Genomic DNA, 26,825 nt, shown 5'->3' with positions numbered 1-26,825 from the left:
CAGACACACACAGGTGCTGTAGGCCATTATAATGTCTTTGACTTTTAGTTAACGACAGGGGAGCCCGTCGGAGAGTTCTGAGCCAAAGAGTGATTTAGTCTGACACATTTTTGCAGAATCACTCTGACTCCTGCGTTGAAAAATGCTGATGACTTGGACCAAATTCAGAAACAGTGGAGGTCATGTAAAGTAGTTGGATTCTAGACATATTTTGAAGGTAGAGTCAATAGAATTTCCTGACAGATTGAACAGGCAAGAGAAAGAGAGGGAATCAAGGATGTCATCAAAGTTTTTGATCACTACTGCTAGAAGGAGAGATGGAGTTGCCATTTATTGAGATGTAAAGACAAGGAGGAAGTGTGAGGAAAAACAGAATAGGATCTTGGTTTTGAATATATTAAGTCTGAAAAGCCTATTAGAGCCCTGTCAGGAAATATCAAAAAGGTAGTTGGACATAAGGGTCTGGAGTTCAGGGACTTCACCTAACACCTCCTCCCTCTTCCCTAACCTCCAGCCTCTCCAGACTAGACCTAGGTTTGCCAAAGTCATTTCCTGTAATAACTTAAACCATGGAAATTTTAAAACTATTGTTAGACGGAAATTACTAGGAGTTGCTTTACATTGTTTATTTTTATCACCACAATTAGGCTGAAGGTTAAATATGATTATCCCCCTTATTGATAAGAATAATTTGGGAAGCCAAATATTTGGGAAGCCAAATATCTGGCTCAGGATCACAGAGCCACGAAGTAATAGAATGAAACAGCTCTGCCTGCCCCCAAGCTCCTGGTCTTCAGACTGCCTTGCTGTTCAAACACTTGCATGATCTCCCCTGGGGATGTGGTCATGGGGACTCCCGCCTGCATTGGCTGGGTGAGACCAAATGACTCAGTTGCTTCCCAGCTTTACAACTCGAGGTTTCTATAAAATGTATTTTGATATCGAAATGGCTTTGGGAATTGTTCATGTCTTTTTTCTGAAAAACCTCAGTAGGAAGGAACAAGATTCCAGTTCAGGAAGGGGACTGGGTGCTTCAAAATTAGTCCACGCAGCAAATGGGTTCGCCCTTTCCACCCTAGCTCCAATTCAAAGTCCTTTAAAATGAATGTTAAAAAAAAGTCCAATGATACTATCCTCGTTACCTGTAGTAAATATACACAAACACCCACCAAACTTATCATAAAGCAAAGACTCAGAAACTGAAGACAGCTCACATTTGAATAAAAATCATAAAATCACTGCAGGCATATTCGTTAATACCACTGTTCCATTATTGTTCTCATTCTTCCCCCACCGCCCTCCCACCAAGTAGCCCTTAATGATCCTTTCATTGTTCTGCCCACCAAAAGTGGCTTTTGAGTGCAGGAAGGTATCAGAAGGTCCCTACTGAGCTGCCAGCTGGGGAAGTGTCACAGGTCACTGAACTCTAAAATGAGGTGTCTCTGTAACAAAAGGTCCCTTTCCCTTGGAACAACTTCAAGGGGATCTCACAGTGTGGCCCCCACTGCTCCTTTTGTATTCCAGTTTGATTAAACTGGGAATTGTTCTGTGCTCAGGGCTGTTTAGAACACCAGGTGGTAGATTCTAGAGATAAAGGATTATATAGATCCTTTGTTAGAAACAGCTGTCCCCGTGGTATGACTTACAATATTTGAGCACAAGCCTAGGAGCTTCCCAGACCCCCTAATGGTTATGCACAGGAGACAACAATAAATCCTGGTCCCAATTCCCTCATGGCAAACAGTTGCTGCTGGTGGCTAAACATAGTCTAGCTACTGGCTAAAAATGAAAAAAACTAAAAAAATGAATATTTATGATAAAAGTGAACCAAAGCAAGGAAAGTAAGAAGAAATATGTATAAGATGCAATAGCGATTGATCTTCAAAGAGCCTGGGTGTCAGAAAAAAATGAAATGGTTTATCTTCTTGACTATAAACTCCTTGAGGACCTGCACCATCTCTTGTTCAACATTGTTTTCCCATCCTTCACTGAAGGTGTCTAATAATAAATGTAATAATGAGAGCTAATATTTATTAAGTACTTCTATGTAGCTCTATTAGTTTTCTATTGTTGCATAACCATTTACCACAAGCCTAGTGGCTAAAAGCACCCATCCATTATCTCACAGTTCTGTAGTTCAGAAGTCCAGGCGTGCTTGACTGGGTTCTCTGCATAGCATCTCATAAGGCTGAGGTCAAGATATCAGTCAGCTGAGCTCTTATTGGGAGGTTCTGGGAAGAACCCACTTCTAAGCTCATTCCTGTTGTTGGCTGAACTTAGTCCCTGCAGCTGCAGGACTGAGGTCCCCATTTTCTTGCTGGCTGTCAGCCCAGGGTCTCTATTAACTCCTTAAGGATGCCCACATTCCTTCTCAGTTGGGCTGCTCCATTGTCAATGTTGCCAATGGCACATTAAGTTCTCCTCACACTTGGAATCTCCCCGACTTCCTCTTCTGCCATCAGCTGGAGAAAGCTCTCTGCTTTTGAAGGGGCCTGTGTGATTAGATTAGGTCCACCAGATCATCCTCCTGTCTAAGGTCAATGGTGCCTGGATAACACGATTGTGGCAGTGATGCTTCATCATGGTCACAGGCTCTGGGGATTAGGGCAGGACATCTTTGAGGGCTCTTTGAGAAGTCCTACCTGCACAGGCAGTCATGGTTCCAAGTGTTTTACCTTTAATAATTCATCAATCTTCACAGCAACCCTAAGTGGTAGGTTCTATTACATGCCCATTTTATAGATGAGGCACAGAGAGATTAAGTTAATAGCCAAGGTCACCCAGCAAATAAATGGCAGCATTTGGGTTTCAACGCAGACAGCCTGACCTCAGAATCCTACCTCCTATCCACTATTACACATTGCTACTCAATTGACTATCTCTAGAATTAATGGATACATGAATAATTGCATTAGGAATGGGATTAAGAAACAATGCTAAGGATGAATAAATTTCTTGATTTGTACAGAAAATTTTGTATATAAGTTCTTATGTTAATTGTTCTGTGAAGGGGATTCTCAGAGTCTCAAAGACATAAATCTTAGAGATCTCCATATACCTGAGAATCTCCTACAATAAAATACCCACCCTTTTCAGACTTGAATTAAAACATGTAAATTATAAACATTTGAGGCCAATATGGAAACGGTACAACTCCTTTTGACCTTGAGGCAACATTATAAATAATCCTTTGTTCTCAGTTACTTTCTTCCATACCACGCATGGCTGTGCCCCAGGACGATACTAATAGTCATGCAGGATGACGCCAATATGCTGATTTGGATTCTGGGAAAATACATTTGAGGAAAAAAATCCAAAGGGCCAAAAATTAGAGTTGAAACAGCACAAGAAATAAAGAATGACCAAATATTGAAGTCATTCCTCATATCTGAAAGTTTTTTACATGCAGCTCTCATTGCCTAGCTGAGGTGGGGTGGAAATAGCACTGGATTTGAAGTCAGAAACTTAAGTGCCAGTCCTGGCTCTGTTTCTTATGTGAAGTTGAATAAGTCATTTAATTTCCTGAACCTTACTCACGCCACCTGTAAAACAGAAGTCATAATATCTACCTCACAGAATTATGGAAAGAATCAAATAAGACACTCATTTCATCTGGGCTTCTGTAACAGGATACCACAGACAGGGTAGCTTATAAACAACAGAAATTTATTCCTCACAATTCTGGAGACTGGGAAGTCCAAGACCGTGTCTCCGGCAGATTTGTGTCTGGTGAGAACCTGTTTTCTCATTGACGGCTGCCTTCTCACTGTAACCTCAAACACTGGAAGGGGTTAGGGATCTCTCTGAGGTCTCGTTTATAATGGCACTAATCCCATTCATGAGGGTTCTCTCTCATGATCTAATCACCTCCCAAAGGCCCCCTCCACCTGATACCATCGCCTTGGGGATTAGGATTTCAACACATAAATTTGGGACAGACATAAACATTCAGTCCATTGCAGATACTGAACGGGTCATGTCCTCCTTGTGAACTGTAAAGTACAATACAAATGTTACATGTTCTTGTACCAGGTAACCAAGGGACTAATGGGACAGAGGGATGAAGCATGCACAGCCATCTCACAAAGAGGTTACTTCTCCCCGTATGAACATCTGAGATGAACACTGGCTTCAGAAGAAAGTGGGATCAAGAAGCTGTATACCACCTGCTGGGCATCTGCTGAGCACAGGTTTTGCAAGATGAAATATACTTAAGGAGTAAACAGTAGCATTAATATCATCTTAGGAGGAAGAAATAGAGACAGAAAAATGATTTGTTCAAGTGGCACAACTAAAAGCCCAACCTGGATATGCTGATTGCCGATACAGTGTTTTAGTCAGGGAAAAAGATGGTCAATGGTTGATTAAGAGAAAAAGTTATGTTGCTTGAATAAATACTGAAGCCCAGTATACCCGGACAAAACTATCATTCTAAAAGATACATGTACCCCTATGTTCATAGCAGCACTATTCACAATAACCAAAACATAAAAACAACCTAAATGTCCATCAACAGATTAATGGATAAAGAAGATGTGGTACATATATACAATGGAATACTACTCAGCCATAAAAAAGAACAAAATAATGCCATTTGCAGCAACATGGATGCAGCTAGAGATTATCATACTAAGTGAAGTAAGTCAGAAAGAGAAAGACAAATAACATATGATATCACTTATATGTGGAATCTAAAATATGGCAAAAATGAACCTACCTACAAAACAGAAACAGACTCATAGACATAGAGAACAGACTTGTGGTTGCCAGGGGGCAGGTGGGGAGGACGGACTGGGAGTTTGGAGCTGGTAGATGCAAACTATTACATTTAGAATGGATAAACAACAAGGTCCTAATGTATAGCACAGGGAACTACATTCAACATCCTGTGATAAACCATAATGGAAAAGAATATAAAAAAAGAATGTCTGTATGTGTATAACTGAGTCACTTTGCTGTACAGCAGAGATTGTCACAGCATTGTAAATCAACTATACTGCAATTTAAAAAAATACTGAAGCCCGGTTGTACCAAATTAAATGGAATACTAAAATGTTCACCCTCTCAAATCTCTATAGTTAATTGTCTGGTGTAAGTATCAAGTCATATGAGATAGTCCTTAAATTGGTCATATAATCTGCAGCTCAGAGAATCGAAAATATTTCTCATGTACAATCTCTCATGATACCTTGATTTCAGCCTTGTGAGACACTGAGCTCAGAACCCAGTCAAGCCTGCTCAGACTTCTGAACTGCAGCACCAAGATAATAAATGGATATTTTTTAAGCCACAAATTTTGCAGTAATTTGTTACACAGTGCTTTATCTGGACACTGTTTTTCAGTATATTAATCAAAAAGCTTAAAGAAAGTCACCTTTAGAGCACATTAACATGAAAGTCCTGACTATAATCCATCATTTTCTGGAAGCTGACCACTTTGTCAACCAACAAGTTCTAGAAACGCAACAGGTGAGTGTACATGGCTTAACGGTAGCCAGTCCAGAGTTCTCCAGTAACATCCCACCACCAGTGATATGAACATGCATCCAATGACTGCCTTGCAATTAAGCTGTTCAGCCAGGCAAAAACAAAAAAATTCAAGCCTATTGGACTGTCTTGATTGTCTGACACAAATCCTTAAAACACATTCCCAGAATAATCTGGGACAGCAGGCAAAGCAGTTCGACAGGGTGGCTGCTTTGAGTAGACCTAGAGAGGGTCCTGATGGGAGAACTTCATGAGAAATGGTACTTGCACGCAACACACACACACACACTCCTCCCACCCAAGGTGACCATCTCAAGGGCAGACACTGTGCTTTAACATTTCATAATACTGTAACACCAGCTGTTATTGAGATGAACAAAGCTTAATGATACTTACTGGCATTACATTTACAGCTCTTTGGGGTGATAAGGTTAAATATTTCAAAAAGCATCCTTAATCCATTTAACTACTCCTACTTAATGTTAACAATATAGACACTCAAATATTTGTTCATATGATTGAGCTGTTGAAAAGAAAAGCTATATCAGCGAGGTTTAAAAAAGAGGGGAAGAGGACTGCCAAAAGAAAAGTCACACAGCATCAAATGCCTGAAGGCATAAACGCTCTGGTCAACTCTGAGGAAGGTAGGATGGTACGGTGAAAAGATGCCCTGTGATGTTCTGGGGCCAGATAGACCTGGGTTCAAATTTGTCTTAACAACTCATGAGCAATGTGTAACCTGAAGGCAAGTCCCTGCCTTCCTAAAACTATGTAAATGACCATAATAGAAAGTGAGTGTGGCCATGAGAATTCCCTAAGAAAATGACGTCGAGGGCTTCATACAACGGCAGCACACACTTGGTTCTCAGTATACTCCAGATATTTCCTTAGGCTCACCATTACATACTGAGACTCCCTCCCTCTCCTCCTGCAACCCACCCCCCCATTTATTGCTGATGAGGAATTTGACCTGTCAAAGGAGTACACTCTAAGGATATCATTCACAAGAAGAAGAAGAAAAAAACCAGATACTTCCCTATATATACAAGGGCCAGGAGAATGGTAAGTAAATGATGTCCGAAAATCTAGCTTCACTCTTTACCAACTGTGTAACCTTGGACAAGTTATTTAACTGATCAGTGCCTCAATTTCCTCATCTGTAAATTGAGGAAAATGATCCCATTTATCTCACAGAGTTGGTATGAGAATTAAATGAGCTAGTAGATGTTAAGTTCTAATAAGAGTGCTGGCATAGGTGAACACGCAGTAAGTGTTAGCTATTATTATTAAGTGTTATTATTACTCACGGCAGCCTTATTCGTGCAATGCCTTCAGAAGAATGAAGGAAGAAGGCTGGTGCCTGGCATGAGGCAAAACTGTGTGCAAAAGGGCATGGCAGCAATAGCATGTGGGTAGCAGCCAGTGAGCAAAGGAAAAATGAGCCATGAAATAATAATAAACAGCTGTATAATGCTCACTAGGGGTCAGGCACCGTGCTAAGTATTTTATATATATTAATTTACTCAGTCTTCCTAACAACCCTATAAGTTATTGACTCATTTAACCCTCAAACCAAACCCATGAGGTGGAGACAATAACTATTTTATTTTTAAGGTGAGGAAACTGAGGAACAGAGAAGTTAAGTAACTTGACCAACGTCACAGAGGAAGCAGCAGAATTGGGATTCAATCCAAGGCAATCTGCATCCAAATTCGGGAGCATTCTCCATTACATCGTTTATGTAGACTATTGGCTGTAAGGTAGACTCACTAATATACCCACCTTCCATCCTCTCAGAGATGTGGAACAGTTCTGGAGTTCTTTTCAGTGGATGAGATGAGATCTCAAGCCATTTTCTTTTAATTAGTCAACGAAAGCTTGAGGACATTCAAGCTAGAGACATCGTGTGGAAAGAAAAGTAGACGGATATGGATAGGCTGATGGGAAGATTTTCTGAGATACATCTCTATATTAAAATCAAAGGAGAAATCAAATAAATGAAGTCAGCTGCAAGAATTAGCAGAAAAAATTATGTACTACAAAATGTTATTTCATTTTTATTTAAATTAGTAATGGAGTACATTTAAAACTTAGCTCTCTAGACACCCAGCCCAATTTTCCTTTTACTTGAAGCAACAATTAGGGAGGAAATCTGGCTTGAAATATTTTCTCCTGCCTCACACTTACACTGAAATGAGACTCAGTCCTAAAATAGGAAGACAAATCCCCAGTGATAGAGACATGCTTAAGAAATGCATATGCTTAAGAAATGCATACACCAAGAATTTCATTTCTTTTTCAACCGAAAGAAAGAGCCAGCTGACCCCAGGGAAGACTCAACACCTCACGTACCGACCCCGCCCCTCAAAGCCCTCCCCAGGAAGCTGCGGATAGCACCCAGAGCCAGCGCAAGGTGGGGCGGGGGGTGGGGGGGGTGGGTGGGCGGGGATTGGGGAGTTTCACCTGTTGGAGGATCACAGCCAAGTTCTTGAAACACACAGCTTTTAGTACACGTCAGATTGCAAAGGCAGCTTCACAGAAGAGTTTCTTCATGCCTATTTTAACAAACAAATCAAGTTTGCTTGGAGGAACAAGTTGTGAAGGACCAGGCCGTCACCCAAAGTGAGATTTTCCAATTCTGCTGATTTTTTTTTTAAGGCTCTAAACTTTGTCATGGTGGAAGATAACCAATCCTAGAAAGAATACAGAGAAAGGCAACACCAGTGAAGATTTTCTTCGTACTATCCACGAGGGGAAATGGGACCAGGGCTGCAGGAAAGAGGGCAGATGATGAATAATCTTTATTTCTGCCAACTGTTGCAACTTCTCTGCACTCCAAACTAGTGGCTAGAACCAGAGGCTTAGGCTTAGGCCTATGTCCAGAGAACACTCCACACAAAGCTGGGGCGGGAGTGGAAAATAGCCATCCCCTGCAGTGGCTTCCTAACGGGTTTCCTGCTCCCAGATTCATGCCATTCACCATCATATTCCCCACCGCCACCAGTCACATTCTAAAAGACGAACCTGATTCTCTTCTTCCTCCACTAAAATCCTCTGACTACTTGCCATCACCTACAGGAAGTGAATCAAGATCTTTAGCATGGACTACATGCGCTTCATAACCTACCCACGTTTGAAAGCTCATCTTTTCTTGTCCACTGTGTAGTGCACTGGAAGAAGGGAAGGACGCTCGCTGCACCAGCAGAGTTCTCTCTGTAGACTCTGATGCCTCTGAACCAGCTTCCTAATCTTAATCTGGAGAAGACTTGGTATGGGGAGTCCCAAGATTCAAAAGGGAATACACTGGACAGGAAGCAAAAAAAGCAGAGAGCATATATTAAATCACAAAACATACATTCATGAAGGTTCTTTTCAAGCTCTCCCAAATCAGCAACTATCAATTCTCTTGCAAGCACATAATATAGAAGAAGGAACACATCCCTTAATATGTAAATGTTTCAACACTCTTTAAGTTCAGGCCTTTGGAAATTTAATTTTAGGTATTTGCCTTTTCTAATTCTGGTGAGATTGGGGTATTTCATTTAGAGAGGCTATCTTTTCCTTGATTAAGGCAATCAAAAAGGGAAATCCTGATTGAAAATGAACTTTCTAAGAAATATCCACTTTGTTGATCAGGCAAAACCTCACCTGCTACTTATATTCCTTTGTTATCAATGAAAACCAGGGTCCAAAACAAACAAACAAACAAACAGTTTTTAACATCATGTCGAGTAGGGCTTAGTGTAGAAAACTGAATAATCCGTTCTGGGAACTAACATGATATTTAATATATAAGAATCCAAATATATAAAGATGTTTTATGGGAATTAATTATTTGTATTATTTAATGAATACCTCACTGGACAAAAAGAATCACTGCAGGTTGTTCTAAGTTACAAACTCCCTGAAAGCTCAGAAGATGCTAAATCCATTTACAAAATATTAACTAACACCAAACTTCTTGGAACTCTATTTAGCACAGTGGTGAGACCACAGGCACTCCCCACGAAAGCAGCCGAGTTTTCCCTTCAGCTTCTCTGCCTCGGCAGCACAGGGTGTCACAGCCATGAGAAAGGCCTCTCGCTCTACCTGAAGAATCTAACAAGAAATTTTATCACAAACCTCGGAAGTGACGTTTTGCTTCTGCTTCATGTGTCACAGAGCCATTTCACACCTGCAAGCAAAAACAGGGTGCCTGTAAATAACATGTTTCAAGGGAAAATTAGAAATCGACTCCGAAGCAACTGTAAATAGCACCCATCTACCACAATTACTGTACCACCGACCGATACACAGGTCTCAGGCACATAAAGGTAGAGAAAACTAAGTTAAAAAGAGAAAGAGAAAGCAAAACAGGTTATTATCAGTGAGTCTCTCTAGACATGATGCTTATAATTAATCCTGCTGGAGAGTTCCATTCTTAATTAATATTTTCAAAGATGTTTTTAAGACAGAGAGAAAAAATCAAATAAGAAACACTTTATTACCTGGATACACATTTCATTCATTTATTCATTCATTTATTTACTCGTGTGTGCATGCATGCATGCATTTATTCATTTTAAGTTCTAGGGAGATAGGAATTTTTGTTCACTGCTATATTCTCAGCTCCTAGAACAGTGCCTGGCCCAGGGTAAGGGTTCCATGTATATTTTTTAAATAAATTCATTCACTGAACATGTATTGAGTGCCTACCATGTACCAGGCCATGTGATAGGGCCCAAAGGTATAAAGATTTGCTCACAGTTTGTAAGGAACACTCGTCTCAGCTCCGAATTCATGTATCTGAATGCTTCCTTGAAATACCTAACAGGCCTCTCAAACTTGACACGGTCAATGCAGAACTTTTTTTTGCTACAACCGCCTCCCCTTCCCCTTGCCCCAAATGATTCCTAGCCTTGCCCTCCCTGTCTCAGTTCATGATACTGTCTTCCACTTGATTGTTCAAGCCACAGAAACACAGTCAACTTTTCTGCCTTCAGTTTTTCCAGCTCTAACCCATCCCTTCACCACTACCCTCTAGTTCAAGCCACTTTCATCTCTCCCTGAGAAATAGCCTCCCACGGGTTTCCCAGCTGCCACTCCTGCCAACGCTACAATCCAGCCAGAGTAATCTCTTTGAAAGATGAATCAGATTGGTTCACTGCCCAACTTAATGCTCCTTCCCTCACACTGAGGTCCACTAACTCCCTTGTGTGGGCCACAGTCCTACAAGCCCTGCCTCTGGTCTACCTCCCCCATCTTGCTCCAGCCTTGCCCCTCTTCCCTCCTGCCCACTGTGCTCCAGCCTCACGGGCCATCTTGTGTTTCCTTAACATCTCCAACAGTGTCCTCACTTCAGGGCCTTGTAAATGCTCTTCTCTCACTGGAATGTTCTTCCCCCAAATGATTAAGGTTTCTCTTCAAATGTCACCTTCTGAGAGAAGTTCTCCAGGACCACCTGCCCAAATTTCTGATTCTAATATACCACCGAGGCTTACGTAGTCCTGGGTAAACAGCTAAGAGGTCTCCAAATAGAGCCGATCCTGAGCCTCTCCTTCAATCCCCAACATGCCCGAGAGATAGAGGGATTCCTTCACTAGCATCTAACTAACCCCCCTCCCTCACTTTCTGATCAGCTGCTTTTCTCAACAACTAAATGAGCCAGACAACTGCAACCCCACCCACATGTGGGTCAGCCTCACTTTGACTCTTCTGCTCTGAGACCAAATCCATTTGGGAGGTGACTCTGGGGGTCGCGCTGAGTGAGCTCTACCCGGTTCTGTCACATCACTGAAGAGAACTTCTATTTCCAAAAAAAATGAAGCCCAACAATTCAACTCCTCTGTGCATATCTAAAGAAATGCACCTTGGAAGACAGATGAGAACATTCATATCAGCTCTACTCATAATACTCAACAATAAGAAACTACCCAAATATTCATCAAAAGCAGACTAGATTAATCAGTGTGGGCATACTCATGCAATAGAATTCATCTAGCAATGAATACCACATATAACAACATGAATGAATTTTACAACTAAATGTTGAACAAAAGAAACCAAACTCACAAAAACACATTTTTGTATGGCTTTTATATAAAAGAGCCAGAAATGGGCAAAGCTCAACTATAGTTGGTATATTTAGAAATAATACCGTTTTAGCACTGTAGAACTGTAAGGAAATATAAGGAAGCACCTACCACAAAAATTAGGAGAGGGTTGATCTTTGGGGTGGAGAAAGGGGGTAGGAATTGGAATGGGTTACATAGGATGTCTCTGGGGGATACTGACAACGTTTTATTTCTTGACTTTGGTGATGTTACACAGGTGTTCATTGTATGATTTGATAACAGGCATATTTATATTTTATACACTTTTCTCTATATATGTTATATTTGCGAGAGGTTTAAAAAATTAAAGCAGATGGAAAAGAACTGCCCCAGGATGTATGAATAGCAAATAAATTCCCATGTATTATCACTTGATAACAAATAAATTTGAATCAATTTAAGCACCGTTGTAAGGTTTTTCAGTATGTACAGCCAAACACAATCCTAGCTGATACAGCATTCAAGGTGTGGATGGAAGAAGAGGGGCAATGAAGGAAACAAACAAACTACTGTTGTTAGAATTAATAAGAGAACCAGGAAAGCAGACTAGATAGGAAGGTCAACTTGAGACCAAAGACTACCACGAAGTGGTCAAATAGGATGAATACCTTAAAAAAGGCCAATTTACTTGGCCATTAGAAGGTTTTCTCCAGCAGGAGTTAAAAGAAGAAAACTAGATTAATATGCATTCATATTATATTTAGAGCAATAGTATATTTATACTTTATTGATTTATGAAATCTGTACATACTCAAAAAACTTTTTTGTACAATATTTCTTAAATGGCCAAGAGAATCATGTATTAACATATTTCAGAAAGTATAGCAAAGAATCCCAGTGGATCCTGAGTTCCTCTAGAAGGAGTAGGAAAAAATTAATTGGCATGACTGCTCTCACCAGTATCGTCCTAACCAGAAGCAGGTTAATAGATTCTTCTCAACAGGATGGATGATTCTATAAGGAAGGAGAAAAGAAGGAGGTAAAAGAGGAAAAGGAAGGAAGGAAGGAAGGGAGAGAGGAAGGGGAAGGGAAGGGAAGAGAGGGAGGGAGGGAGGGAAGAGAGAAGGAATGCATTTAGTATTATAATAGACGTGAGCATGACAAGCAGTGAACCTATACACAAGAGAGTCAGGGAAGACTTCTCAGCAGAAATTGTTCATAAACTGAGACCTAAAGACAGTGGAACTAGCCGGAACAAAATGAAAAAGAGTGTTCCAGGGCCAGATCAGGAAGGACCATGGGAAATACATTAAGCATGTCTTAATCGTCTTAAACATCTCTCTCCAGGTTTCTTTCCATTAAAATGTGCTTGTACTTAACAGGTAATCCACTATTTTGAATTATGCCAACTTGATTTTTCTGGTAATTTGAAACACTGACTACCACCCAGTAGTCACTAACTGGATTTTGCCAGTGGCTTCCTAGGTCCCAGATTATAATAGAGTTCTACAACAAGGTCCATCACTATTATAACCTTTAGTATCATTTATTGAGGTTTATCAGTGGACACAGGAAAGAGCAAACTGATACCATTACAGACACTGAATTGGAAATGGTTGTTCAGCCTTGCACGTAACACCAACTCAGACACCCAGGGGGTTTGGCGGCAGCCCTACACACTCGCTGTATATCACTGAATTCTAAGGGAAGCCTCTGAAATGGCTGAGATTTCAGAGTAAAAATCTTTTCTTGTCTCTATCTAATATAGAACTGGAAAATGACGAGGGTAAGAAAAAGTTCCTTTTTTCACTTTGCCTTTACTCTTCCTGTTTAAAGATTGTTAAGGATTAGTGCAGTGTGAAAGCTATCTTTTGTACTTGGAGTTCTCAGCCATTTACTCCCTGGTAACAGCTGAAGAAGATAGGGGTAGGGGAGAATTTGACCAAAATGAAAAAAAAATTACCCTGTAACCTTGTATAGAAAACTTTGAAGGGCCTGACTCAGATTATATTACTAATATAGTCACGGCAGCCAGGATTTTCCATCTAAATCCTTACATCCTGCTAAGAAAACCCAAACGGATGAAAACAATTGCTTGGGCTTAAATTGCAAAGAGAAAAAAAATTAAGCATGTAAACTTGGATTACTGTGTTTCACAAGATATATCCAGTTACCAAAGTTTTTATGAGCTTAGCATAAAGTACCTCCTCAAATATTCTTCAGATGAGTTAACCAGTGAATGAGAGTCAATGGATGAAAGGAAGAGAGGGAAGGAAATTCAACTGCAAGAATTAACAAGATATAAATATGCTTTGAGTATTAGACATTCAATATAATTTAAATCAAGACAACTGATGGCTGGGAGGTGACTGATACAAAATGAGCTATCATCCGAATGAAACTGTTAAGAAGGTAAGTGACTAGGAACCAGGTTATAACACAATATCCTTTCTCCTTCCTGACCCTCACACTCTTACCTTCTAATCACTTCTCTTCCCTGTTCTCCCACCCCACATTTCCCTAATCCCTAGCCCCTTGACAAACATTTTCTCAAAGTTTCTGAAGAGAGAAAGACCTTTCATTCTCTTTATACTGGTAATATTTACCCCTTCAGTGTGCTGAGTCTGTTCAATTCTTTGTTCTTCACTGAATGTACTTGACAGCAAGTTATGGGCCCTTAGCCGGTGTGAGACTCTGTGCTTAGTCTAGGACCATAAACAGTCAAGAACATATACTTGATGTCGCCCTCAGTCTGCTTAGAGCCTTCGTGAGCACTGAGACGAGTAAACAGTCAATTATAATGCAAAGAGACTTATATTCAGGGCTCTGGGGACACATGGCCTAACAATGGAAGTTACAGTCTAGTTGAGGAGAAAAGATGTTTGAAATTTAAAGGGAGGTAGTGTTGGTTTACAGTTCAAGAATACTGGTGAGAGAAAGTGAGGTCTAAGATGGAATCCGAAGATGAGAAAGTCTAGCCAGATGGAAACATGGGAAAAGGTAAGGGGATGGCTCTAAAGGAGAGGTGACTGCATATGTGAAGTCCCTGAGCTGACAGATTAATATTCGGAGGACATTTCTCTGTATAAGACCTTTGCTTTATGTAAAACAGGAAAACTGACCACTTTTCTAAGCACAGTCACACTGTGCTTTTCTGTCTCCTCACCAAAGGCCACATGGGAATATCCTTCCTACCCTGTCCTTCGTCCGCCTCATCCTTCAAAGCACAACTTGGCAATTCATCATGTCTTGCCTTAAAAGCTTACATTTACATAGCTCTTTCCTGTTTTCAAACATCCCTTATGTGCCTTGTCAATGCTTGTAATATGTGTACTGTTTCAAATGCCCTTTCTCCTCAGCTAGATTGCAAGTGGTTTCTTACAAGCAGCCTCTGATGGTCTGTGTCTTTCTTCCTGGCACAGTACTTGACAAGAGCCAATGCTTGCTATTTATTGTTTAGTAACATGGTTTAAGTAAGCAAAGAAGAACAAAGTCACCACCCAAAGCTACCTAGTCATCGAAGTTCTTGACTATTCTCAAAAGGGGGAGATGGAAAAGACTCAATTTTTTTAGTGTCACTTCCAATGGATCTATGTAGCGGTCCACTATGATGAGAAATTACCTAAGTGGTTTCTACTCTATCAACACAATAACTTTGGTCTACGAGTCAAAATAGTTGGGTCAGCATGACACTAAAACCATTTTTACGTCAATAATGATTCCGACTTTGGGTCAAATATTTATCCTCTTTGCTGAGACGCTGCTAACACCTAAATCTCCAGTACCCCTATATGTCCACAGAAGAAAGGAGGATTCTTTTCAATTACCAGTTGAAAAGAAAGGCATACTTGGGGTAAGGGGCAGTACGTTTCCAAAAGACTTTTGTCCAGAAATTAGAAGCAAAATTTCTAGTATATTTTATAATAAAAGGATACATGTAGCTGACTCCCTTAGATAAGATTTTTGAGACAGAAACAAAAACAACCTGAACTTTGAGAAAGATTATGTTCCTAAGGCAGCATCAGAGGATTTTGTGCATTTATTCAGTTCAGTGGTTTACAAAGCTGTGGATGCACATAGCTCAAGACAAGTGCCAGTTCCCCGTGTGAGCTGCCCAGTGATGAGAACACCCATTCCAAGGCTCATAGGTGTCCTTTCAATAAGTGGAAAATTCCACTAAAAATGAAAAATGATACTATCATACCAGCATGCTAGTACTGATTAAAAGATAAGCCTCAAACACCTTTCCACATTTGGGGACTATCTAGCACAATCAGGGTACCACAGGTGATAATTCGCGTTTGCCTGATACAACAAGGTGCACATCTTGCCACTTAGGATTTACAGCGGACTTACTTATAGTGGAAGCTTAGGCAGTCCTGCACTACTCACTATTATCACCAAACTGTCTCTGAGAAGTTTGTAATTTTTTAAATTAACTCAACAAACTCATATTAAGCACCTACTAGCTTCCAAGCACTGAACTGGGACAGAGGCAATTAAACTCACCTTGCCTTTACACACTAACAATCTCAATCTAGTGGTGAAGACAAATATGTAATAATTTTGCTAAACTGTGATGATTGCTATAATAAAAGTAGGAAGAGTACAGTAGATTCAGGAGAAGCAAAGAAGAATATCTATCATCTAACATTAGACTGTTAAAAGGGACATCCACAGTGCTTACAGCAAAATAATGAGGTTACTACCATTCTTCAACTGCTCTCCTGAAAACCATTTTAAAACCACTTATTTTTCTATCAAGAACTTAGTGAGTAATTCAGTTGGTCATAAGACCCAAAATGATTTTAAAAAAAGAGACAGAGAGAGAGAATCACAAACTCTGTCAACTCCGAACTTCATCAACTCCCACTCACCTACCCATCTACCTTCAAAGTACGGGTCAATCCTAGTTTAAATTTACAGGGTTCAAGATCACCCACAATAACCCAGAGAAGCTCATGTGACCCCTGGTTGCCTATGATCAGAAAAGCAAGAGAAGACCAAGTCAATTCCAAAAGCAACCTAGGACACAGCTAAGTTCTTTGCACTCCCAAAGCCCTCCAAGTTTTCCTTCTCCCCTACCTTTCCAGGCCACAGTTACCTAAACAGTCTCCCATCCTCTCACGGGTTGCCCTCTAGCCATACAGCCAATGTCCCCCAGATGTTCTCTAGCTCATTAATCAACTAACTTTTTTACACAAGTGTCTTGCGCATAATATAAGAGCTCACTTAGATTTGTGAAGGAATGAGTTTTTCTACTTCTATTCATTTAATCAAATTGTTCTATGTCGATTGCTGTTTCCATGTCTCCCTTTCCTTCCTCTCCCACCACAAATCTCTGCCCACCCCTCTCATTGTATTCATTCGTGAAAGTAATAGAAGGGAGATGTACAGAAGGAAGAACACGGATTCTGGAATTAGACATCTCTGATTCAAACGCTGACAATATCACCTTATTAAGTCACTTAATATCTCTGACCCCCAGTTTCTCCACTGTAAAATGAGGATAATCCCCCCTAATACATAGTGTTATTGTGAGGGCTGAGATATGTATAAAGTTCCTGGTATGCTTAGGTGTTAAGCACTTAGCATGCAATGAATGCTAGTTTCTTTTCTTTCTTAAAACCCAACTTAAATCCCTGCTATTCTGAGAATCCTCTCAGTTTACCCACTGAGTATCCATCTCTACTGTAGCATAGTAGTGCTGCCCCAGGCTCTGAATGCCTCTATGGTAAGAAAATCTGCAGTTGAGAAACTTCAGACATTATAGAGGAAACAAAATTAGGGAACTGAGAACACCATTAAACCTGAACTGTTTTAAATACAGTAAAATGAAGCCATAATCCAACTTGCTAAATAAAAAGTATGACATTCAATGTCATTTCAATGACATTTAGACCTTATAATTAGTCATTATGACTACTGTGGTATTATTTTCCATTTACCACTCCCTGCTCTTTAGAAAACTTCTAGAGTTTCCCACCCTGTAATTAGTAAAGCTGCTTGCAACTTCATTTGGCTTTGAGGCAAATAATCCAGGTACTGCCAGGACGTGTGTTTTTATCTGCCTCCAAGTGTTTGATGCCTATCTGATCCTATAGCTCAGTGCTGTTGACTCTGAGTCTTAAATTCCAACATGGTCTCCTAAACAGGGAAGCACATAGATGCTTGAGAGGATAAAAGCTTTAGCTAAGCTTGGATAAACCACTGTGTATTGCCAAGTAGGCATTCTACAATCCCACTTCCAGTACTCAGGTCCATGGGGCTCTCCTGGGTCCACGATAATCCCATGCACAAAGGCTTTTTAGCTTCCAACCACCCAAAACTGCGGTTCCACAGTCTGAAAATTGACCTGTTTTTCAGCCTCCTCTGTTAGCTTCCTCAGGCTTCTTGAACAATAACTCTAGTCCTATTCTGTTTTCCCCTTAACTCTCTTTCCTAATACCCTTTTCTGTGCCATTAAACACTTGACTCCTCTACCACCAATTCCTATGTAACTGGCTACTTGGCTCCTTCTATGTAAAAAAGCAAAACACTAACATTTATGTGTCAGGCCCCATTCCATTCTAAGCACTTCCACTGTATTGACTCATTTAACATTCATGACAAAATTAGAAGGTGGCTACTATTACTATCCCCATTTTACAGGTGAGGAAACCGAGGCTCAGAAAGGTTATGAGTCAGGGTTCAAATTCGGGCAGTGTATGGGTCCAAAAGTCAGCACTTGTCAAATTTCCTTGATTCTTTGCTCAAACCTCAGACCACATAGAGTGTCTATTTTCGGTTTTGCACAAAGTGTGTTTTCAGGTGAAATTAACCCTTGTGAAATCACAGCCTGTTTCCTTCTCCTTCTCCCCCTCCTCTTTCTCTTCTTTACATTGTCTAATGTCATATAAATGTTGCTTGATCAGAGCTCCAAGGCGTCACCACAATTAGGTAGATTCTCAGGTAGAAAAGAAATCCCTCCATGTCATATCCCAAAGTCTCCTCCTGCCTTATCCCATCTCTAACTGAGAGACGTGCTCTCTCTCTGGGGTCTCCAATAAAGATGTGATACAGAAAAATTTAAAAACATTATTCTGGATCATACCACAAACTACTCTGTACAGTATTCTGCTTTCTGACAGGAAAAAACAAAGGACATTTTGTAAAAGACATCTACAGGGAATTCCCTGGTAGTCCAGTGGTTAGGACTCTGTACTTCCACTGCAGGGGGCATGGGTTCAATCCCTGGCTGGGGAACTAAGATCCTGCAAGCTGTATGGTGTGGCCAAAAATAAATAAATAAAGATATGTTTTAAAAAAACCATCTACAGCTGCATGCCACAATCCTTACTGTCTTTTTTTTTTTTAATTTTTATTTATTTATTTATTTTTATTTTGGCTGTGTTGGGTCTTCGTTTCTGTGCGAGGGCTTTCTCTAGTTGCTGCGGGCGGGGGCCACTCTTCATCGCGGTGCGTAGGCCTCTCACTATCGCGGCCTCTCCCGTTGCGGAGCACAGGCTCCAGATGCGCAGGCTCAGTAGTTGTGGCTCACGGGCCAAATTGCTCCGCGTCATGTGGGATCTTCCCAGACGAGGGCTCGAACCCGCGTCCCCTGCGTTGGCAGGCAGATTCTCAACCACTGCACCACCAGGGAAGCCCCTTACTGTCTTTTAATGAACTTTACTGGATCTATCATTCACTAATATTTCATGCCTTTGTGAACCAACTCATATTACCAAGGTAGAAACTCTTATAGATGTTCTATAATATCTCTAATGAACATGAAAACTAACTTTTAGTGTCAAGACATACCCTCTACTTTTTTTTTTTTAACATCTTTATTGGGGTATAATTGCTTTACAATGGTGTGTTAGTTTCTGCTTTATAACAAAGTGAATCAGTTATACATATACATATGTTCCCATATCTCTTCCCTCTTGCGTCTCCCTCCCTCCCACCCTCCCTATCCCACCCCTCCAGGCTGTCACAAAGCACCAAGCCAATATCCCTGTGCCATGCGGCTGCTTCCAACTAGCTATCTACCTTACTACGTTTGTTAGTGTGTATATGTCCATGACTCTCTCTCGCCCTGTCACAGCTCACCCTCCCTCTACTTTTTTTTAAATTTCATAGTCATATTATATTTTTAAAACCTGTTCAATTTTCAAAGCTTTGCTGGTTGATGATAAATTATATAGTCAATCCTATTACCATCATCAAAAAACATTGACTTTTTGTACCCAAAGTTCTTTTTTTTTCTCTTTAATTAGGGTATAGTTATTTTACAATGCTGTGTTAGTTTCTGTTGTACAGCAAAGTGGAGTTTCCTGTATTAAACAGCAGGTTCTTATTAGTTATCTATTTTATACCTATTAGTGTATATATGTCAATCCCAATCTCCCAATTCATCATAACCCCCACTTTCCCCCATTGGTGTCCATACATTTGTTCTCTATATCTGTGTCTCTATTTCTGCCTTGCAAACAGGTTCATCTGTACCATTTTTCCAGATTCCACATATATGCGTTAATATACGATATTTGTTTTTCTCTTTCTGACTTACTTCACTCTGTATGACAGTCTCTAGGTCTGTCCACGTCTGTAAAACTGACCCAATTACATTCCTTTTTATGGCTGAGTAATATTCCATTGTATATATGTACCACATCTCCTTTATCCACTTGTCTGTTGATGGACATTTAGGTTGCTTCCATGTCCTGGTTATTGTAAACAGTGCTGCAATGAACATTGGGGTGCATGTGTCTTTTTGAATTATGGTTTTCTCAGGGTATATGCCCAGTAGTGGGATTGCTGGGTCATATGGTAATTCTATTTTTAGTTTTTTAAGGAACCTCCATACTGTTCTCCATAGTGGCTGTATCAAATTACATTCCCACAACAGTGCAAAAGGGTTCCCTTTTCTCTACACCCTCTCCAGCATTTGTTGCTTGTAGATTTTCTGATGATGCCCATTCTAACTGGTGTGAGGTGATACCTCATTGTAGTTCTGATTTGCATTTCTCTAATAATTAGTGATGTTGAGCAGCTTTTCATGTGCATCTTGGCCATCTGTGTATCTTCTTTGGAGAAGAGTCTACTTAGGTCTTCTGCCCATTTTTTGATTGGGTTGTTGATGGATATATACTCTACTTCTGACGTGATTTTATGACTCACTGAATAAGCTATGCTTGCTCCATTCAATTACTCAACAAACATTTAGTGAGCTCTGGGATATCACGGCAACCAAGACAGACAGTATTATTTCTCTCCTGGTACTTAAACACCAGCATAGGACATACAATCAACACAAAAGCATTTAATTGCAGATAATGATGAATACCGTGAAGACAAGCAGGCAGAATGATGTGTGAGAAAGTGAAGTGGATGGGTATAGGGGAAATTAGTTTAGACTGGGTTATCAAGGAAGGCCTCTCTGAGAAGGTAGCATTTAGCTAAGACCTGAATACCGAGAGGCAAGCATGCACATTCCAGGCAGAGGAAATACTGAATGCAAAGTCTTCAGATGGAAAAAAGACCAAGGCACTCCTGCCCTTGGAGAGCTCACCATTGTGTATGCTTCTTCATGACTTTATAAACTTTATACAAAGATCCTGTCAATCTTAATTGTTGTGGACTAAAAAATGCAAATCACATCTATGAGTTTCTATCTCCCTTATCACCACAGTTGCCAAATTTCCAGGACTGTTGCGTCTTAGTTCTCTCCGGAGCACTCCTGCCAGGGCCAGCTGCAAATACCCAGCAATACCTGTTGATAATTAACACCAACAGACCATGGAAAACATTTTTCAAGTCAGTCAACCATAAAATTCTTACTAAACAAGACTGCGGGAGATTTACTCCAGTTCTTGGGGGGCTGGGCCATTCATTCCTGCATACCCACCACCTGTCCAATCCCTCACCCTATCTCATCCTGTCCCCAAGAGCCTAAATGGCTGTGCTGAGTTATTAGCTTTCTTGATCTGTGGGAAACCAGTAGTTAACAACTGAGGATTGTCTTTTTCATTGCTTTATGTTGAAACACTGTTAATACCCTCAGGCTTGTACCTGGTACCAGATTAGTCATTTAGTAAAAGTTCTAATACTTCACTTGATAAAGAGGTAATTTACAAAAAGATAAACTTTACTAGACATTCCTGATGAGCTGACATCCTAGGCATTAAAAGCAACATAAAGTTAAAATAGACCAAATGCCATACGATAATTACATCCTGACATTGGGAATGGATATACTTTTTTTGCATTCTATCTATTCATTATTCACACAGCTGAATTTATCAGACCTGAACTGTACCACTGTCTTAGACTATTTTCCCCTAATCTAGTCTAAGTCTCCACATTCCCAAGGCTTTGGGGAGCTGCCTCATTGGTATCACCTTTGCTAACATGAGGGTGTGACATCCTCCCTCATTCACATCTTCACTCATTGGCCCACACACCTCTGGAGAACAGTAAGACATCTACTACTTGGATGTTTGTAGAAAGCCATCACAATCTCTTACTGAGGAAATTTTTTTTAATACCCTGAAGGTTTGTGCTTCCCTAAATGGATCCAGTTTGCTTCTCTCTGTCCTGTAGCTGAGGCGAGTTTTCAATCCTAGAGACATTGATCATATAATTAAGAGTAACAAACATAGGAGACATAAATTCCAGTCTTGTATTTTATTTATTCACTCAAAAAATTCTTATTACATACCTGTTGTGTACCAGACCCTGCATCACTAATAGGTTTTTCATTTTGGACAAGTAACTAAACTGCTCTATGCCCCAGTTTTCTTATTTGTACATATCTTTATAAAGAGGACATTGTACTAGATAACATCTAGTCCTTGCATTTCTAAACGTCTTTGCTTTTAAATCCATTTCTAACTTCCATATTGTTTCTCAGTCACACTCATCTCTAAGTAAAGTGTTCTTATCTTATGGAAATTTCCCATCAAAATAAAGGCTAGTATTGGTTATATCTCCTAAAGTGTTCATATAATTCCACTGACTGAGAGAGAAAAAATTTACATTAATCAACATTTCTGGAGTTTAGATGATTATTTGCAAGGCTAATCAATAAAGAAATTATACTATATATATATATTCATAAACAAGAGAAGAGTCATATGATGTAAATGACTCATAACCAGTTTCCTCAAGAAGAAAAATCAAGTATATGACCAAGAACTGAAAAGATAAATCAATATGTAAAACTCAAAGATGAATAGACCATATAAAAAACAGATATACATATATGTTGCTGGTAACATTGTATATTCTTTCTAAAGAGTAAGTTGACAACATGCATCAAGGGCCATAAAGCGGGTTATGCAGACTCATTGCAGTAACAGTCCTTCAGTTTTTCATCTCTTGATTCTGGGCTCACTCATGTAATTTTCTTTGTCCAGTTAGCTTGCTATCTTTCCAACCATGCTCCTTGGCCTTAACCATGAGATCATGCTCAGGTTAGCCTGATGAGTGGATGTGGGAAATTGGAGGAGGATTAGACCCTTCCAGCTGGGACCCACAATTTGCCCGAGTTAAAGAGCTGGAGCTGGGAGTTTAGGAAGGCTAAAGAAGCTAGAATTTGCAGGGTAATGTACCAGAGAGAGCTCTGATCTGCAAAGGGTCACCCTTGAGTCTTCAGCTGAGTAATGACCAGCACGTGTGTGAGAAAACTATCGAAGGTTTGGGAAACAACTGCCCAAAAGGATTAGAAAGAATAATTCCCAGAGCTCAGACAGAGCCAGAAATAGTTCCTGTTCCCACCAGCTAGAGTGGAAAAACACATAATTAATGAGACATCGGATTGAGTGATCAGAAGAATTTGTCCTGTGTAGTGGGGTAAAATCTGCCCTAGACAAAAGACTGTTCTGCTCCCACCTAGCAAAACCTAAAAACAAGACTAAAAGGATCAAACTGTTTCCAAGTAACTTAACTGAATCCCAGAACAAATCTCAAGAATATTTATAGAAATACAAAAATATCCAGAAGCTCAAAAAAACTCCAAGCACACTAAGTATAAATAAAACTACGCCAAGTCACATCATTATCAAATCGCCTAAAACCAATGATAAAGAGAAAATCTTTCAAAGAAACCAGTGAAAAGACATTAAGTACAGAGGACCAAAGATAAAAATGACAGCAGACTTCTTGTTGTGAACAGCAAAACCAAGAGACAATGGGGCAACATCTAAAAAGCACTGAAAGACAAAAATCTGTCAACCTAGAATTCTATATTCAGTAAAAATAGCCTTCAGAAATGAAGATTTATTGAGACATACAAAAGCTGAAAGAATTTATCTACAGCAAAACTTCCCTACAAGAAATGTTAAAGGAAATCCTTTGGGCAGAGGAAAAATAACACCAAATGGAAATCTAGATCTATCCAAGGCAAGAAGAACACCAAAATTGTAACTATGTGGGTTCTAGGGAGAAATTTCTCCATTATTTCCTCCCTCCCATCACCACTCAGGCTATGTTCCACTTAGAAATACAACTGAATGAGGCTTCATCTCATACGTACAGTTTATATAACATCATATATGGTAAATTATATTCATTCAATAGTCATTCAACAAATATTCATTGAGCCTGTACTATGTTTCAGACACTGGGGATAAACTTGCTAAAACAGACAAGCCTCTCTAACAAGCCCATTGAGCTCACTTCCAGCATTTGATCCTCTTATTCACAGACATGAGAACACAGGATCATAGTCACACTGCAACTTGCTGACATTGTTTTATTTATGTTTTAATAATTCTTATTTATGTTTTAATAATTCCCTCCAGACTGCAGAAACTTCACTTTGGTTGTTTCATCATAATTAAGTAAACCAATACAACAATCCAGTTATTAATAGAAGGCCTCTAAATATTGTCAGTGCTGTTAGTTACATAGGCCTAGACCATAATGCAATCTAAACAAAGTAATTTTATTATTTTTCATTATGTCAACTTTTTATCAGGCTGCTGGCATTGGGGTAGGAAGAAAGGGGAAAGGAGGACAAAGAAGCCATTTAGGACTAAAATAAGGTTCTGTTTCTTTTATAATCCATATATTTTACAAATCAATGTGAAGGTGCTCACCATAGGCATACACAATAATGCAATGTAAATGAAAAAGCACAAATATCTGGAGGCCATGAATACCTGGAAGAAGCAAATATGCTAGCCCCAAGTGCTCATTTTGTTACTAAAATTATTAATAAACATGACTTGGAGCTTCCTGGTAGCCACAGCAAAAAGGGAAACACAGTTGGTAAGAAATTGTGTTTTGTGTCATGGAGAAAAAATTATTAATGCACAGATACTCACTGCCTTTTACTTCCTTTCCCCTAGATGTCTTTAAACATTACTCCTCCAAGCCAGGCTTTTGATAGATGCTAGAACTGGTAGGGGATCGGAAGAAAACAAGGATACACACTATGAGGAAACACAGGACTTCTATATCACTATCTGAAGGGTAAATCATATATTTTGGTACTTAACATCTATTTTGAAAGTTGTCCTCACCCAGGAAGTAGGTTACTACTTTGAGAGCACATGTAAATCTTATCCCATCATTTTACATTGGTTAAAGGCTTCACTTATCTTTGCCAGTGAGCAGTCAAGCAAGTGCTTTTCTGTAAGATGCTAAATAACTGGGAGCCAAAATGCTGAAATTATCATCCTCAAATTAGCAATGGCTATTTTTATGTCAGGTTTTAATTTGAGGAGAAAGGAAAAAAGTATATTCCAATCCAGTTCGTAGGAACAGCTGTAATTAGCAGATGCCTGCAATGATAAAACTCAAGTAGTTAAACTTCTTCATTTGAAAATCTGTTCAACGGCAACAAGAAAAAATGCATCAGTGGATTTTTCACTTGTCAAACCTCTGGAAAATGGCCCATCTGTCATTAATTTTTATAATTTATGTGATTAGGCAAACAAACAAAAAATAAATAGGAAGAAAGAATGAAAGAAATATTATTATCTTGAAAGAGAATGTTTTGGAGCCTACTTGTTTCTTTTATGGTCTTAGTATATAGAAAGAGATGTTATTATGGAAATATCAGTCTATCTCTTTTTGCTTTTTTATGTTATTGTCAAATCCTGCAGAATGCAAGATGGCACTAGACAAAATGCTTTGCTATTTCCCTCTATTTCATTCCATTTCATTGAGCCCTAACCCATTGTTAGAATTTCATTTAGTTTCTTTCTGAGTTCTCTTGCTGGCGCCTTTGACAAATAAGTAAATAAGTTACTGGGGAAAGTCCTCATCAGTCATTCATTCCTTAAACTAATATTTATTGGCTCTCCTATGGGCCAAACAGGATTCTAGGCAGTGAACAAAACAGACTAAAATCCTTGCCTTCACAGAGTTTTTATCCTAGTGGAGGAAGAAGGACAATAAAACAAACAAGTAGAGACTAAATCATAGGTGATAAGACTGATAGAGAAAAACAAATCAGGGCCAGGGAATGGGAAGTGCTGCTGTGGAGGGCTGGCAGTTTTAAAGCAAGAGAAAAGTCTCTCTGAGAGAGTGACATGAGCAAAAACCCAAAGGTGTGGAGGAAGGAGTCATGTAAACAACTGCAGAAAGAACATTCCAGACAGAGGGAATGGGCTTGGCAGGATTAAGAAACAGCAAAGAGGTCAGCACCGCTAGAGCAGAGGGGATAAGCAGGACAAGTCAAGCCAGTGACAGAAGGGACAGAGGGACAGGGCAAATCATGGAGGGCCATAGAGGCCATTGTCAGGTCTTTGGTTTTTACTCTGAAACAGATCAAAAGTCATAGAGGGTTTGAACTAAGGAGAACCATGAAATGACACACGTATTTTATTTTATTTTATTTTTTAAAATTAATTTATTAGTTTTTATACAGCAGGTTCTTATTAGTCATCCATTTTATACACATCAGTGTGTACGTGTCAATCCCAATCTCCCAATTCATCACACCACTACTCCCACCCCCTCCACTTTACCCCCTTGGTGTCCATACGTTTGTTCTCTACATCTGTGTCTCTATTTATGCCTTGCAAACTGGTCCATCTGTGCCATTTTTCTAGATTCCACATATATTCGTTAATATACGATATTTGCTTTTCTCTTTCTGACTTACTTCACTCTGTACAATAGTCTCTAGATCTATCCATGTCTTTACAAATGACCCAATTTCGTTCCTTTTTATGGTTGAGTTATATTCCATTGTATATATGTACCACATCTTCTTTATCCATTCGTCTGTCGATGGGCATTTAGGTTGCTTCCATGACCTGGCTATTGTAAATAGTGCTGCAATGAACACTGGGGTGCATGTGTTTTTTTGAC

At 39.7% G+C, this 26,825-nt stretch overlaps 1 long non-coding RNA gene across 1 annotated transcript in view; it reads right to left on the bottom strand.

The window, feature by feature from the left end:
* The window catches only part of LOC137211896 (uncharacterized), a 214,777-nt gene that overhangs the window by 169,705 nt on the left and 18,247 nt on the right, over nt 1-26,825 (bottom strand). Inside the window, exons 2-5 of the long non-coding RNA XR_010937271.1 lie at nt 9,610-9,661; nt 8,615-8,752; nt 7,951-8,042; nt 7,270-7,380 (exon numbers count right to left, since the gene is read on the bottom strand). This is a non-coding gene — a long non-coding RNA (uncharacterized lncRNA). The remainder of the gene's footprint in view (nt 1-7,269; nt 7,381-7,950; nt 8,043-8,614; nt 8,753-9,609; nt 9,662-26,825) is intronic.

Source organism: Pseudorca crassidens, chromosome 2 (assembly GCF_039906515.1).
Source record: "Pseudorca crassidens isolate mPseCra1 chromosome 2, mPseCra1.hap1, whole genome shotgun sequence".
In the NCBI taxonomy this organism is placed as follows: Eukaryota; Metazoa; Chordata; class Mammalia; order Artiodactyla; family Delphinidae; genus Pseudorca; species Pseudorca crassidens.
This window is presented reverse-complemented; position numbering and strand designations above follow the sequence as displayed.